The following is a 16,989-nucleotide window of genomic DNA, read 5'->3' as shown; positions in this document are numbered from 1 at the left end:
TGTGCACGTGTGTGGTGGTTAGAAGTTGATGTCAAGTGTTTCCTCTAGTGCATCTATTTATTGAGAAATGGTCTTTCACTGAGCCCAGAGCACACGGATTTTAGTCTGTCTAGCCAGAGAGCCCTGTGTATTCCCTGTCTCTGCCTCTGCACACCACCATACTTGACATTTGCTTGGGTTGTGAAAATTCAAACTCAGTTCTTCACACTCGTGTGGCAAGTGCTTGAATGAGTTGAGTCATCTCATGTTTCTTTCCAGAGTTTCTCCATAACTTTGAATATAGATTTTATTTTCTCCTTTTTCTCATGCGCGTGTGGGTAATGTGGTGTGATGTGTCTGTACATGTATATGGTGCGTGCACACGTTTGTGACCACACAGCATTCCATGCCTCCCTGTAGCAGGCCCACTTAGTGGGAAATTTTAGGTGTTCCACACCATCCTTCTTCTGCCTGTGTTTCCTTGAGCGGAGTCTCTTAATGATTCTAGAGCTTATTGTGTTTTTTTTTTTTTTTTTCCAGGAACTCTGGAGATTCTTAGGTCTCTGCTCTCCACAGGCTGGAGTTAGAGATGTGCTTGGCCATGCCAAGCTATTTATGTGGGTCCTGGGGATTGAACTTGAGTCCCTTAGGTCTTCTCAGACTCTCATGCTTGCATGTGACCTAACATCTTTCTGTGGCCAGCTAAGATATCTATTTCTGTAAATTGAAAAATCTCACAGCTCTATTTCCTTTAAGTTAAACCTATCCTGTCTCTAACATATAATTTATTCCCCCGATTATGATAGTACTCACCCTTTCTTTCTTTCTTTTTTTTTCGAGGTAGGGTCTCACTCTATCTAGCCCAGGTTGACCTGGAATTTACTATAGAGTCTCAGGGTGGCCTCGAACTCACGGCAATCCTCCTACCTCTATCTCCCGAGTGCTGGGATTAAAGGCGTGTGCCATCACGCCTGGCCTCACCCTTTCTTTTGATCCTTATACATTCAGATGCCTCACTGAATTCCTTCAAGAAAGAATGCAAACCTTCACATCAGAGTGAGTCACTAAATTCTTCATGGCTACTGGATATCAGCCCTTAGACATTAACTTCCATTGGACTATACAGGACACCTCCCCTAAAAGATCAACACCCCCTCCAGCAGAAAGTAGTCTGATTCTGGCAATGCCCTTGCTCACTCCTCACACAGCCTGGTTCTGCAATGCCCCGCTCAGTCCCCAATTTTCCCCAACTGGCACCTTTGTTTTAAGAATCACTGAATCCTTATTGACTAGATCTTTGCTTCCTGTCACCATGTCAGTAACTGTGAGTCAGTTACTCTTGGTGACTCCCAAAAATGCATCTCCAGTCTAGACCTCTCCATCCAAGTACTAACTCAGCCCGACCCTGCTTAGCTTCCAGGATTGGACGAGATTGGATGCGTTCTGCGTGGTATGGCTGTAGACCAGTCTAGACCTCCCTTTTGAACTCCAGACTTGCATATCCAATTTCCTTCTGCCATCTTTACTTGGAGGGCTTAAAAAGCGCTGCCAGCTCATCATTTCTAAGGTGCCACTCATGATAGATCTGCTTAAAGCCAGTGCTTTTCCAGTGAATGTGTTCTGTCTCAGGGAGTGGCCTCTTCACCAATTGCACAAGCTAGGAACCTCAGGGTCACCTTCAGCATCTCTTTTTACTTTACTCCTTCATGTTCATGCTTTCCAAACATCCCTTAGATCTGGTCCCTTACAACCTCACTTCTTACTGTCATCTACTAGCTTCTGTAGTATCCCTGCTAGTCTGACCACGTCTATTCTACCCTCCTATAACATAACCACCCTCTCAACATTGACGCCACAGAGAGTTCTTTATAACCCCCTTAGATCCAACTTTGCATTCTGTTTCATTCCCTTTAATAACTTCACATTGCTTTTGAAATTGAACGCAGCTGTTAGTGGGGCCTTCGGGCGTCCTGCATAGTGCAGCTTTGCTGGCCTTCCTCCATCATCATCTTGCACCTGTGCCTGCTAGTACTTGGTGCTTTCTTACTGTCTAAATCATTAACTACTATTTACCTCTCAAGGGCACAACTTGGGACACCTGCTGGTGCCCTTCTGCTTCAGCCATTTTCCTCATTGCCTTTGATCTTATTTTGTTATCATATATCTTGGAGTGATTCCAATATTTGACCAGCATCTGTCTCCCTCACTAGGTGGCAGGCTCCTGTGCAGGGAATGAGTGTTGCAGCTGCCGCTGCCAGGGAGCCTCTTTACTACTCTTTGTCACGATCATGCCCTTAGAGACACTGTAGATCACAACTGTAAGGAAAGTGTGAAAGAAAGACACAAAAGAAACATTGAACTTGATCTCAAACACAGACTGCTTATTGAAGCACAGCAAGGGGCTGCAACCTTCCCACAGGATGGAGGCTGACGCACTGAGCTAGGCTGGGGTTCAACTTATTAGGAGGACCCTGAGGAAAACAGATAGGACCAGGTATAGGTCTAAGAAAGGTTGATAAGAAACTATAGCTATTTGTGGCCTTGCTCTGAAAGAATCAGAATAAGCTGTTTCAGCAAGCTTGTCTATGACAGGACGACCTACATGGTTTCTGTCCCTCAAGGCCTTCTGAGTTAAGAGCAGTTTATCAGTCAGGGGAGTGGTCAAGCTTGTTTAGGACTGAATGTCTCAGATGTTTCCAAGACCTCCTAGTTTCAAGGATATTCATTAACTCTTCACTTCCCTCTAGTTTCAAGGAAAGTCATTGACCTTTTAACAGCCTTATCTCTTGCTTCCTGGGGATGTTACAGAGGAAGGAGCACCTGTCTGCTGAGAGTTTATGACCGAGATTCCTCTGTTTACCTTCCAAAGAGGGCCACCACTTACCTTTTAAGAGATTTGTTTTTGTTTTTGCCACAATTAGTATGTTTTCTAATATAATACCTAACTATCATTGAATTTTCTGTGTATCAAATATTTTAATTATCTTCATAATTATTTTGTTTATTTGATTTTGAGGCAGGGTCTCACACAAGTCCAGGCTGACCTGAAACATACTATGTAGTTCAGTCTAGTCTTGAACTCATGGTGATCCTCCTACTTTAGCTTCTGGAGTGCTGGAATTGAAGGTGTGCACCACCATGACTGGCCACAATAACTTTGAATCTTTCTGTTTTGAATCTAGGATCTAGAGTTCACCTATTATTGTGTTTACATGTCATAGTTCCTTAGTCTCTTTTAAGTTAAAAAAAAATCCACCTTACTTAAAACCCTGTTTTTTTGGTACTTGGAATGAATCTATGAGTTTACCACTTATGCAGGCTGGGCAATTGCTCTGTCACTAAAGTACTCCCCCACCTCTCTTTGTTTGTTCATTTGTTTGTTCCTTTCTCTTTTCTTGCAGAGAGATAGAGAGAGAGAGATAGAGATAGAGAGAGAGAGACAGACAGACAGATAGACAGACAGACAGACAGACAGACAGACAGACAGATAGATAGACAGAGAGAAGAGCCAGAGCCTTCTGCCACTGCAAACAAACTTGACACATGCACCACTGTGTGCATCTGAATCTAATTGAGTATGTTTTGCAAGCAAGTACCTTTAACCACTGAGCAATCTCCACAGGCCTCTCCTTTTAGTTTTCTATCTTGAGAAAGGGTCTCATTAAGTTGCTTAGGCTTGCCTTGAAATCACTCTGTAGCCAGGCAGGCTTTGAACTAGTGATCCTCCTGTCTCAGCCTCCCAAGTAACTGGAATTACAAGACTCTACCACCAGGGCAGTACTTTTTCATCTTTATGGTAATTTCATCCAATAATGCTTTTGTATGCAGCTTTCTTTTTCTTAAAGCCTTTTCTTCGAGACATCATGGAAAAGTTTTACACATAGTTAAAGACTGACATGCTCACAGTTGAGTGAAGACAATTTAAGTTAAAAATCTCAATGCCTGTCAGTGAATCCAATCAGTCAAATAAAAGCATTCCACCAGGAGACTAACCTGGACACATCAAAAGTATCAATACCATAAAGATGAAGTTCAAACTCTGGGAAAATGACATGTGGCAAGGCTGGGAAGAATGGCTAATTAGCATTCCTTTTCTTTCTCTCCTTTCCGTCAACAGAATCTAAACTAACTTCATAATCCTGTATGTGGCAACCACAGCCTCATTGGCCTCAGAAAACACTCCTTCCTTCACCCTCTCATCCACAAATCAGTGAACCAAGGCACACTTGGTGCATAACAAGGATAAACTTGTGGTCTAGGTGAATCCAGTTTTAGGAATGGTTATAGCGTTGCTTGAGGTGTGCACAGATCAGTATTTCCTAATCCCGTCTCTACCAGTCAGTGCACTGACTGGCCCGTAGTTAGTGCTGACCTTCAAGCCAGTGACACAGCAGTCCATAAACTGGATGCTACTCTTGATCTTGATGTGGCAATGACAACATTGACCTCTTTGGTCATCATGTGGTATGGAGTCAAGAAGCTATGGCAAGGTCCATGTTTCACCACCTGGTTGGGTGGCTCAAAATAAGCATTGATGACTTGCTCTCCACTAGAGGAAGCTGCTTATGGTAGATTTTTCACAGCAGTGATAACAAGAGACTATGTGATTAGATGGAAGTGGATGTGGGGATAGGCTGCTAGTTTGGTCTAGAATTCTATCAGGCTCCATCAAATCTAAGAGAAGCAATCTGGCTATGAAGGATGTTAAGGTTGGTATAGATTGGGTGGTCCATATCAGGGCTTTTAAAACAGATGTCACAGGTGGCCTCACTGTCTCCCCTGAGGGCACAATTGGAGTGTTCTAGGGTGATGAGGATGGTGATGTGGAGATCCAAGGGCTGCCTAAATGGAGAACTCTGCCTTGAACAACTTGTTTTCTTTCCTCTCCTTCTCTCCCTCCTCTACCTTCTCCTACTTCTTTTGGAAACAAGGTCCTATGTAGCTCAGGCTGGCATAGAATTCACTATGTAGCTGAGGATGATCTTGTACTTTTTGATTTTTCTGCCTCCGCCTTCTGAGTGTTGGAATTGCAGGCATGTGCCACCATGCCCAGGGCCTAGGCAAGCAGTCTACCAGCTGAGCTGAATCTTCATCTCCACCTTGAACTTCTTACTATAATCAACAGAAAGTCCATCATCAGTGAAGTAAATCCATAGTCAGCTCCCCACTAAATCTGTTAAAAACCAAGAAGACCTGAGGACCTGTACACTGGTCAGCCAGCTTGTAAATCTGGTCCAGGATGAGGTCAGAGATCTTCTTGACAATGGTGTAGTGACCACAGGCACAGGTTTTGGCACATCTTCCTTGACTGTGATGAGCTGCTAGGCTGGAAGATGTAGCAGTATGTACCAGTGAGAACTTCATCAATGACTATGGGTTCCAGATCTACCAACAGGATCCTGGGCACATGATTGCCGATATCCATCTCACTGAAGAAGATGTTGAAGGAGTCAATGCCCCAAGACAGTGGTCTTGTCACTTGTCATCTGACCATGGGGCTGGATGACATATTTCAGGCAGTAGAACTGCCAGAAGATGTCAATCTGGACAGCCGACAGGTCAACATAGATGTAGATATGCTCTTGTATTATGGCTAAAGGTTAGGAGGCCAAGATGACAGAGCAGACACTGGTCCTGGTTACTGTCCCCAACAGGCAGAGGTAACACATTCAAGACTGTCTTCATATGTATGCATGTGTGGTGTGCCTGAGTTTGTGTATGTACGTTTTGTAAGGTAGGTAGGTGTGTGTGTGTGTGTGTGTGTGTATGCAGGTGCACATGCATGTACGTGTGTGCTTGTGGAGGACAAAGGTTGACTACAGATGTCTTACTCAGTCATTCTCCACCTTATATTTTGAACCTGGATCTCACCAATTCAACTAGACTAGCTATCCAATGAGCCCCAGGGATTCCTCGTTTTCACCTACCTAGGGCTGGTATTTTAAGCAAGCACCATCATGCCTGGCATTTTTATTTCGTTTTAAACAACCATTTTCTTTTTCTAAAAAAAATCATTTATTTCTTTGAAAGAGACAGACAGAAAGAGACAGATAAAGAGAGAGAGAGAGAGAACAGGTGTGCCAGGGTCTCTAGCCACTGCAAAAAAAAAAAAAAAATCCCAGATACATGTGCCACCTTGTGCATATGGCTTTATATGGGTACTATGGAATCAAACCTGGATCCTCTGGTTTTGTCAGCAAGCACCTTACCTGCTGAGTCATCTCTCTAGCCCACGCCTGGGATTTTCACGTGAGTTCTGGGGGTCTGAAGTCAGGTCACATGCTTACATGGTAAGCACTTTACCCACAGAGCCATCGCCCCAACCCCTACACTTAAGAGTTTTGACTTTAAACTCTCTTTGGTGCATGACTGCTAGTGTGCGCACAGGTGCATGTGTGTGTACAGGTGTGTCCGCAAATGTGTGCGTGTGTGTCTGGAGGCCAGAGGACAACCTCAGGTGTCACTCTTCAGGTGCCATCCATCTTTTTAGAGACAGTGTCTCTCATTGTCCTGGAACAACTATGAGAGAGGGCCAACCAATCAATTATAAATAACTATGCTTATCTCTCTGCCCTTAATATTGGGGTAAGAAGCTATTTACATTGAGACCTGGGATCCCTGGGTGGACTTGAACCACCAGCCTCTTGGCTAACAGCCACACATGATAATCAATTGTTCCACAGAGATGCTATCTTTTCTTATGTCCTATGTCCTTTATTTCTCATCTGTTTTATTTTTTCTTTCTGTCTGCTCTTAGTTGTTTAAAAAATATTTTTTTTTTTATTTATGAGAGAATGAGAGAGTGAGTATGGGTCCATCAGGGTCTTTTGCTATTGCAAACAGACTCTAGACACAGGAGTCACTTTGTGCATGTGGGGAACCAAACATGAGCAGGCAGGCTTCATGAGTGAGTGCCATAACTGCTGAGCCATCCCCAGCCCCTGTTCTCCGTTCATTTTTATTTTCTTTTTTCCATTTTAAGGTGGAAGTTTAATGTATTGGTTTGAGATCTTATTTTTTGAAATTTCATTAATTAATTAACTAATTAATTTGCAAGGAGAAAGAGAGAGAGAGAAAGAGAGAGAGAATGGGCGTACCAGGGCCTTCAGCCACTGAAAATGGACTCCAAATACATGTGCCACTTTGTGCATCCAGTTCTGGGTGGGTACTGGGGAATCAAACTCAGGTCATAAGGCTGTGCAGGCAAGTACCTTAACTGCTGAGCCATCTCTCCGGCCCAGGGATGTTCTTTTGTTTACTATTGAAATTTAAAGCTAACAATTTCCCTCTAAGCACTTGTTTTGGCTCTGTCCCGTAATTTTTGGTATGTTGTGTCTCCATTTCAGTTCACTCTCCTTTTTTGCATGTGCTTTGTATATATGTGTGTGGGGTGCACAGGTGTGCACATGTATGTGGAGGCCATAGGACAACCCTGAAAGTCATTCCTCAAGAACACTGTCCATCTTTTATAAGACAAGGTCTTTCAGTGGCCTGAAACTTGCCAACTAGGCTAGAGTTGCTAGTCACTGAGCCCAGAGATCCTCCTGTCTCCACCTCCCTAGTGCTCGGATTGCAAGTGCATGCCATTACCCCTAACGTGGGTTCAACTCAGGTCTTCACATATGCGTATGCAAGGCAAGCACTACCTACTGAGCGATCTCCCTAGTCATAATTCATTCTTTTCTCTTTTAAGACTCGTTCTATCTCTTTACCAATATTGATAAGGCAATGCCAATATGCCTTCCTTTGACTCTTTAAGCATGGTATCCCTTGGTTCTTTGAACATATTTACCTTAAGGGCTTGGGAGTCTTTTAAGCACAACATTTGGGCTCTCACAAAGACTGGTTCTATTGCTGGCTTTCGCCCCCGCCCCTTTCTTGTTTTGGAAACACTTTACTTTCCTGTTTGTTTGTTTGTTTTTTTTTAACCAATCTGGTAATTTTTGTTGAAAATTACACATGTCATATAAGATTTTGTAGCTATTCTGGATATTGGTCCCCTTCTTGTCTGAGGCTTGCTGTTATTTGCTTGGCTGGACAAAGTCACTGAAATGAACTTTCCCTAGAAGTGTGCAGTCTCTGATGTGGCTCTTTAGGAACTGAAGCATTGTCACACACGTGGTCTCTCTGAAGTCTGGGATTGCTGTGGTGTCAGCAGTATGCTCTTATCTCCCCCACCCTCAGTCTCCTGTTAAGTTTGTGGCCTACCCCGATTTTATTGGTAGCACACCCAGCCATTAGCACATTCAGTAACTCCTAGCTGATTGCTCTGTTGCTCTTGACAGTGTTGGAGGTAAACATGGCTCCATAGACTTACCTTAGATCCTTTGCCAGGGAAGTCCTTGAGGTTTGCTTTGAGCCCAGGCATGTTTTTCTTAGGTCTCTTTTCTCGGTTTACCCTCAAATTGTTTTAAGGTTTTCTTTGTTGCTACGAGTTTAATGAAGCCAAGAGCCTCCTCCTAACTGCTTCCTTCTCACATCTCCACTGTGTACAGGGTGCGTGTGTGTGTGTGCATGCTCATAAGTGTTTGTGCATGTCGTGTGCATATGTGTGGAGGCCAGAGGCTGATGCCGGGGGTTTTCCTCAGTCTCTTGCCACAGTATCCTTTTTTTTTTTTTTTTAGGTAGGGTCTCACTGTAGCTCAGGCTGACCTGGAATTCACTATGTAGTCTCAGGATGGCCTTGGACTCATGGCAATCCTCCTACCTCTGCTTCCTGAGTGCTGGGATTAAAGGCGTGGCCACCACAACTGGCTCACCACCATATTCTTGGAGACAGGGTCTCTCACTGAACCTAAAGCTCCTTGATTTGGCTAGACTGGCTAGCCAGCAAGTCCTAGAGATTCTCCTGTCTCTGCCTCCTTAGTTCTGAGCTTACAAGCATACATCACCATACCTGACATTTTTATGTGGATGGTAGGGATTCAAAACCAGGTCTTCATGCTTGCACAGCAATTACTTTATCCATTGAGCCATCTCTTCAACCCCTCTTCTTTGTTTATGACAACCTACTGATGCACGAATATGCCTGTGTTTTCTTTTAAATAAATTGTCTTCTAAAGAGCTGCTGAACTATTTGTTGTTCCTCTTTTTATCAACTTTTATTGTTCATCCTTTTTCAACATAGGGTCTCACTCTAGTCCAAGCTGACAGTCTGGAGTCCAGGCTGGCCTCAACTCAAACTCACTGTGATCCTCCTACCTCAGCTTTCTGAGCGCTGGGATTGTAGGCATGAGCCACCATTCCAGGCTTTTAAAACTTTTTTTTTTTTCAAGGTAGAGTCTTGCTCTAGCCCAGGTTAACCTGGAATTCACTATGTAGTCTCAGGGTGGCCTTGGACTCATAGAAATCCTCTTATCTCTTACTCCCAAGTTCTGGGATTAAAGGCATGTACCACCACACATGGCCTAAACTTTTTTATTAACAATTTTCATATACAACTATAGTCTGTTTTGGTCATAGGCCCCTCCTGCTTCCTTTACTTGTCTCCCTTCCCTTCTACCTTCTTTCCAACTAGTCCCTCTTGTATTTTGATGCCTTTTCCCCCTCTTCCACCATCTATGATGCAAAGCTGATGGACCCAATATTTTGTAGGTTTGTGTAGGCAATGACAGTCACTGTGGGGTCATGAATGCAATGGCCACTTCATTTCTGGAAAACAGCATTCCACAGCATTCCTCTTCATTTTCTGATTCTTACCTTCTTCTGTCCCCCTCTTTCACAGCGTTCCCTGGAGCTCTCTGTACTTAAGCCGCTCTCTGTCTCTGGACAGAATTCTGCCACTGCACCAGAGCAGGGGACAGGCACTGGGGCTCTCTTCTAAAGCGACACTCCCGCCTCAGTCCACATGTGGAACACTGGATATGCATAGCAGCCCCTCATCTTTTTATCCTGCTTCTCCTGACATGGGACCTAGGAGTGGGCTGGGATGGAGACATTTGGTACCCCGTTTTCTCAGCCTGCTGTGTCTAGGTATAGCTTCTTCCCCACAAATGGGGATTGGGTTTTGGAAGGGAGTCTGTGTCTGGTCTCTTGTCTGGGGTTCCTGCCATGCAGATGCTGTCTACCTGTTCCTAAGGTAAAACTCTCATACTAGACTAGTAGCCTCAGGGGCTCTCCAGGTCTGTCTCCCCAGTGCTGAGATTATAGTCACCTACTACCATGCTAAGCTTTTACATGGGTGCTGGGGATTCAAACTCAGATCCTTATGCTTTCACAGCATACCCTTTATCCACTGAGCCATCTACCTAGCTCTTAGGTTTTTTTCTTTCTTTCTTTCTTTTTTCCATTTGGGGTAAATTTCCCTGCAGTGTAGCTCACAAATCTAGTTTTGGCATTCTCATTCACTTATGTAACTCAAACCCTTATCAGGATATGGAATGTTTCCTTATCCCCACAAAGTTACTTTATGTGTCTCAACCAGAAGCAACCATTGTTCTGATTATCTTCTACCATATACAAGTATTATGTTTTCTTGTTTTAGAGCTGTATATAAAAGGAATAACACTGTAAGGACTCCTTTGTGTAAAATTTCTTTCATTTGCCCATAGGCGATTGAGGAATTTCCATGTTGTGGTGTTAGTCATTTTTTACTGGTTATAGTATGGCATACCATGAATTTAATTATTTATTTGCTCATTCTATGATTGGCTTATAGTCACCTAGGTTGTTTATTGAAGGGCTCTAAAGAGGGCTAATTTCATTAATTTGCTCTCTAGATAGGCCATTGTGGACAACAAATAAAAGGTGAGTCATAGAGGAAGTGGACTAAGAAGGGTCAAAAGACCAGCTCAGAGGCTCTTGTAGCAGTTCAGGAGGGACCTGAGGTTGGTTTGGATGAACACTGTAGTAGTAGAGATGGTGACAGTGGTCTGATTTAGTGTATAATTTGAGTGCACAGGACTTGCTGATGGAATAATGTGGAATATAAGAGAAGAGAATCTTGTGGTTTGAGTCAGGTGTACCCCATAAACTCATGTGTTCTGAATGCTGGGTCCCCAGATGGTGGTAATTTTGGAATTGGAGCCTTGTTGGAGGAGGCGTGTTATCAGGGACAGGCCCATGGGCGTTAGAGCCATCTTCCCCTTGCTAGTATTTGGCTCATTCTCATGCTATGTGCTATGGCAGAGGTGATGTCCAGCCTCTGTTCATGGCATGTTTTCCCCTGCTATCATAAGTTTCTTCTCAAATCTGTAAGCAAAAATAAACTAGAAGTTTTTTGCTAGGAGATTTGTCTAAAACCCAAATTGTAATTAGTTACCAAGTATCTGTTAAATAACCACATGATTCATTGACATGCTATATCCTACATGATATGAACTTGTTTAACTCTTCAGAAAACTACCAAAGTTTTAGCTTCTCTAGCTGTACTATCAGTATAAAAATATGCGTCAGCTTAAGTTTGTGAATGTAACTTCCAACCCACTTGACCCATGACTTCTGGGCTTTGGACTTTAAGATCCAGTTTCCTTTATTTCTGTCAAACAGGAAGTGTTTTAAATGTTGGCTCTTTCTTACCTGAATTTTCAGACATGTCACTGTATTTCTCAGAATGGAAGTTCTGTAATTGGTTAAATGTACTTTATCTTCCCTAAATATGATATAAAGAACAAACCTTTCATACATAATGCAGTTGAAATCAAGACTTCATTCATAACCAAATAACTTGAGTTATTTGAGTTGAGTGCCAACCTTGTGTAAAGAATTGTGTTAGGCACAGATGCATTGTAGTAGCTAAGACAACTCCTTTCCTTGGAGCTGGTGCTGGGGTTATGGTTCAATGTGTAAAGCACTTGCTGCACAAGATGAGGACCAGAGTTCAGATCCTGAGGCTTGCCCAGGGCTTGGTGGCCTGCCCAGTGCTCTGGAAGCAGGGACAGGGCATTCCTGGGACAAGCAGGCTAACTAAACTAGCTTATCAGAGAGCTCAGGGCTCAAGTGAGAGACCCTGCATCAGTCAGGAGGAAAGCAATGGAAGAAGACACCAGCTGTCAGCCTTTGGCCTCTGTGTACCCAGAGCACCCACACTTGACTCACCAAGCCATTCCCAGAACAGACCTTTACCCTAATATGCTCATGAACATGCTTGAGGTTCTTATATAAGAAACTCTAGTTAAATATAACAGAATCACCATTTTCAAGTTATTTGGCATTCCCTGAGGCTGTAAATGACTATGTTTTACTTCTTTAATTCCACTTCTGGTCCCAGCTGCCTGGCTTAGAATAAGCATCAGTCACGAACTGTTAGGACTGATTGACCTATGCATGATGGTCCAGGAAGCCTGAATATACTTCTTCCTCAGACTCATTTTTTCATCTCCTGTGACCTCGCCTTGTATTTTTATAATACTTCCTCTACTACTGTCCATCTGAGACAGCTTTGAGTACAAAGCTTTGGGCAAGGCATCTCCCCAGATGAGTCACTTGGGTGGGTGGCACATCCATTTGAATGGGAGTATGAGAGATGAAGAGAAACTGGCAAGTCACCTGCTCTTTTTCCTCGTCCTGGCTCATGTGGAGGAGGGTATATTTTTTTCATTAGCTGCACCTTATTTTGGACCAGATAGTTCTTCACTGTGGGGAAAATGGGTATTGAGAATGTGTAGCATGTCCAAGTCCTACCTACTAGATGCCAGAGGCACCCCTTTGTAGATGTGACAACCAAAAATTCTCAAATTAAACACACACAACATTGACTACCTCAACATACGTATGCATGCACGTGACATATACCCACACATGTACACTCATACACATATGAACATATGCATGCATACCAAAATATCCACATTCAAAAAAGAAACTTAAACTTCCCCTGGATCTGTAAGCTTCAATAAATATCCCTTCTCCCATTAAAAAAGATACTTAGGGGCTGGAGAGATGGCTTAGCAGTTAAGCGCTTGCCTGTGAAGCCTAAGGACCCCCGATTCGAGGCTCGGTTCCCCAGGTCCCACGTTAGCCAGATGCACAAGGGGGCGCACGCGTCTGGAGTTCATTTACAGAGGCTGGAAGCCCTGGCACGCCCATTCTCTCTCTCTCCTTCTATCTGTCTTTCTCTCTGTGTCTGTCGCTCTCAAATAAAATAAATAAATAAATAAAACGTTTTAAAAAAGATACTTAGCAATTATTCTTATATGAAAAATGAAGCCACATAGGAATGATAGAAAGAGGGTTGAGGAGATGGCTTAGCAGTTAAGGTGCTTGCCTGTGGAGTGTAAGGACCCATGTTTGACTTTTCAGATCCCATGTAAGCCAGATATACAAGGTGACGCAAGCGTACAAAGTTGTACATGCATGCAAGGTGGCTCACACGTCTGCAGTTTAATTACAGTGGTTGGAAGCTCTGGTGGGCCAATTCTCTCTCTTGCTATCACTCTCGCTCTGTCTCACAAAAAAAGCATCTGTTGGGCTTGCTTCAAAAACAAACAACAACAAAAAAGCAAGCAAGCAAGCAAACAAACAAACAAAAGGAATTTCAGATAGAAATGCTGTCAAATTATAGTTGAAGTTCCTTGGTTTCAGAACCATGCATTTTTCACTTTCCAAAATATTTGGGCCTCATTCTCTCTTCTGCCCCTAAACTGTAGGGCTTGGTAAAGTTGTACAGCTTGGCTTGTGTGTGTGTGTGTGTGTGTGTGTGTGTGTGTTGTGTGTACGTGTGTTTTCATGCTGGTGCCCATGTGCCACACCATGAACATGGAAGTCAGAGGATAACTTTTTTTTTTTTTAAAGAACATATGTTTGCTTTTATTTATTTATTTGAGAGCGACAGACACAGAGAGAAAGACAGATAGAGGGAGAGAGAGACAATGGGCGCGCCAGGGCTTCCAGCCTCTGCAAACGAACTCCAGACGCGTGCGCCCCCTTGTGCATCTGGCTAACGTGGGACCTGGGGAACCGAGCCTCGAACCGGGGGTCCTTAGGCTTCACAGGCAAGCGCTTAACCGCTAAGCCATCTCTCCAGCCCCAGAGGATAACTTTTGGGTGGCAGAACTCACCTCTCACCTCCTTTGAGACAGGGTCTCATGTAGTACATTGCTGGGGGTTTTTATTTGTTTGTTTTTGTTTTTTTCAGGTAGGGTCTTGCTCTAGCCCATGCTGACTGAGATTAGTATCAGACTGGTCTCAAAATCACAGCAATCCTTCTACCTCGGCCTCTTTAGTATTGGGATTAAAGGCATGCACCACCATGCCTCCTAACACACTGCTGTCTTTTTGCCAAGCTGGTAGCTCCTGAGATTCCAGAGGGTTTTTCTGTCTCCACCTCCCATGTCACCCAGAGGCATGGCTGGGACAACACTGTTGCCGGAATTCCAAACTCAGATACTCATGCTTGCATGGCGAACACTTACTCCATAGAGCCATCTCTCTGGCCCCCAGTTTGGCATTTTTTTGCAGACAGAATGTTAGGCCATTGTGCTTCCTCTAGATTTGAGCAAGCTCATTGATCTTCTTTCTCCTGACAATTGGCCTGGAAAACTTAGATCTTTCTCATCCCTCACCTAGGTATAAAGTCATCCTTGTGTCCTGTGAAAGTAAAAAAAAAAGGAGGCAAAAAAAAAAAAAAAAGTCTTTGCATTTCTGGGACAAGGGAGTGGAACAGATCTCTCCAACTTAGAAAAGATGTCTAGCAGGATACTATTACCTTCACTTGTTACTGGGTTTCAGTTCCACAAACTCCTTATATCTTATCTTACATTACAGCACGGTTATCATTACCCAGTGCATGTGAAGACATCAGTTAGAAACTGTCCCATTGCTCATCAGTGTCTCCTTCAACTATGCGTTAGTATGTAAAATAGCTTATTGAGCATGATTTCAGATGTACAATCTTATATAAAGATTGAATAATACTTTAAACTTTTAGGGTTGGGGTAAGAACTACACACACACACACACACACACACACACACACACACACACAAATTTAGCTGGGCATGGTGGTGCACGACTTTAATCCCAGCACTTGGGAAGCAGAGGTAGGAAGAGAGCCAAGAGTTTGAAGCCACCCTGAGACTACAGAGTGAATTCCAGGTCAGCCTGGGCTAGAGTGAGACCCTACCTCAAAAAAACAAAAGTAAATAAATAAATAATAAAAATAAATAAATAAATTTAGACCAAAGATGTCCAATGGAATTTTGCAAGATGGCAATGTATTTAAAGGTGGCTGTTGAGAACTAAGGACCTGAATTTTCCTTTAATTTAATAAATTTTAAATTAAACAACTAATGGTGGTTAGTGGCTACTTTATTGATGAGTAGATAGTCTGTCCTTCAAGACGAGGCTCATTGATGTCTAGACCTCACTGGACATTCAGGACTTGGAATATAAGAAACCTATAGCTAGGTTCAGTGAATCTTGAGTAAGATCTCAAGATTTCCATGGGACAATCTCTTTCCTTGTCTTGGGATGAAGGATGCTTTTGGGGGATAAGCAGGGAGGTCTTTTGTTTTTGTTTTGTTTTTTTGAGGTAGGGTCTTATTCTAGCTCAGGCTGATCTGGAATTAACTATGGAGTCTCAGGGTGGCCTCAAATTCACAGTGATCCTTCTACCTCTGCCTCCTGACTGCTGGGATTAAAGGTGTGCGCCACTATCCCCAGCTGAGCAGGGAGTTCTGCATGTCAGTGCCATATAGAAGTTATGCCTAAGGAAGTTTCTAATTTTAGAGGAGTGACTTTCAGAGGAGGAAAATGAGAGATGGCCAAATCTACTGCAGAATGTTCTCTCAGTAGCCTGCTTCTCTCCATTCCACCATCTGATGTCCTGGCCTTTGTGCTCAGCCCTGGGGAAGTTTTACTCTTCGAGTGTTTTGGAAGGTTTATATAGGAAGCATTTTCCTGTAAGGTCCTACACTCTTGAGGAGTTCCTAAAGTGACTTGGGTTTGTAGCCACATACGAATTACCCTACTGGCAAAAGTAGCCTCAGATGTGTCAGATGATGGGTCCATCTTAGCGGAATAGTGTGGAAGAATTCTCACATGACATTGAGGAAACATGAAGTGGAAAACATCAGAGGGTCCAGGCGTGGTGGTGCATGCCTTTAATCCCAGCACTCGAGGCAGAGGCAGGAGGATTGCTGTGGGTTGAAGGCCAACCTGAAGCCACAGAGTGAGCTCCAGACCAGCTGGGCTACAGTGAGACCCTATCTTAAAAAAAACAAAAAACAAAAAGGTCAAAAGGAAAGATGAAATGATAGTATTTGCCAGGTTTGGATCAAGGAAGATGTTGAAAACATCAGGACTCAAGGGTCTGTGGTGTTCCAGACCTATGCAGCTATTTTCCCATGTTCTTTTCTACCTAAGGGCAGCAGCAGTGGCAGGACATGAGCTCGGCATGGACGGGCATGTACCTGTCTCTGAGTCAGAAGGTGAACATCACTGCTTCCCAGCATAAGCCTGGTTTCAGGAAAAGGCACCTGGCTCTGGAAAGCCATGAGGGCAGCTTGAGGAGCGTTCAGGACCCCAGTCTCACATTGGGAGGCTACAATCTCTGTGGCAGTGTGCATTTGTAACAGGTGGTTCAGATGCAAACTATGTCTGGGGTCTTCTGCAAAGACAGGTGGAAAAACTTTCCTTATTAGGGGAGGTGAATAGTAGAACCAAGAGGATGTGAAAACTAGAGCTAAGCCTTCTGGCTGAGGGATCAAAAGCAAAAGAATCACTTGCTCAGACCTAGAGTGATGCACATTATTATAACCTATGCCTTACACAATGATTGCTGCTTGTCTTCTGCTTTCTTAATTTTTTTTTTTTTTGGTTTTCCGAGGTAGGGTCTCACTCTAGTTCAGGCTGACCTGGAATTCACTATGTAGTCTCAGGGTGGCCTTGAACTCACAGCGATCCTCCTACCTCTGCCTCCCAAGTGCTGGGATTAAAGACGTGTGCCATCACACCTGAACTGCTTTCTTAATTCTTTTTTTTTTTGTTGTTGTTGTTTTGTTTTGTTTTTCGAGGTAGGGTTTCACTCTGGTCCAGGCTGCTTTCTTAATTCTTAAGGCAATATAGACTTAA

Source organism: Jaculus jaculus, chromosome 1 (assembly GCF_020740685.1).
Source record: "Jaculus jaculus isolate mJacJac1 chromosome 1, mJacJac1.mat.Y.cur, whole genome shotgun sequence".
Lineage (NCBI taxonomy): Eukaryota > Metazoa > Chordata > Mammalia > Rodentia > Dipodidae > Jaculus > Jaculus jaculus.
This window is presented reverse-complemented; position numbering follows the sequence as displayed.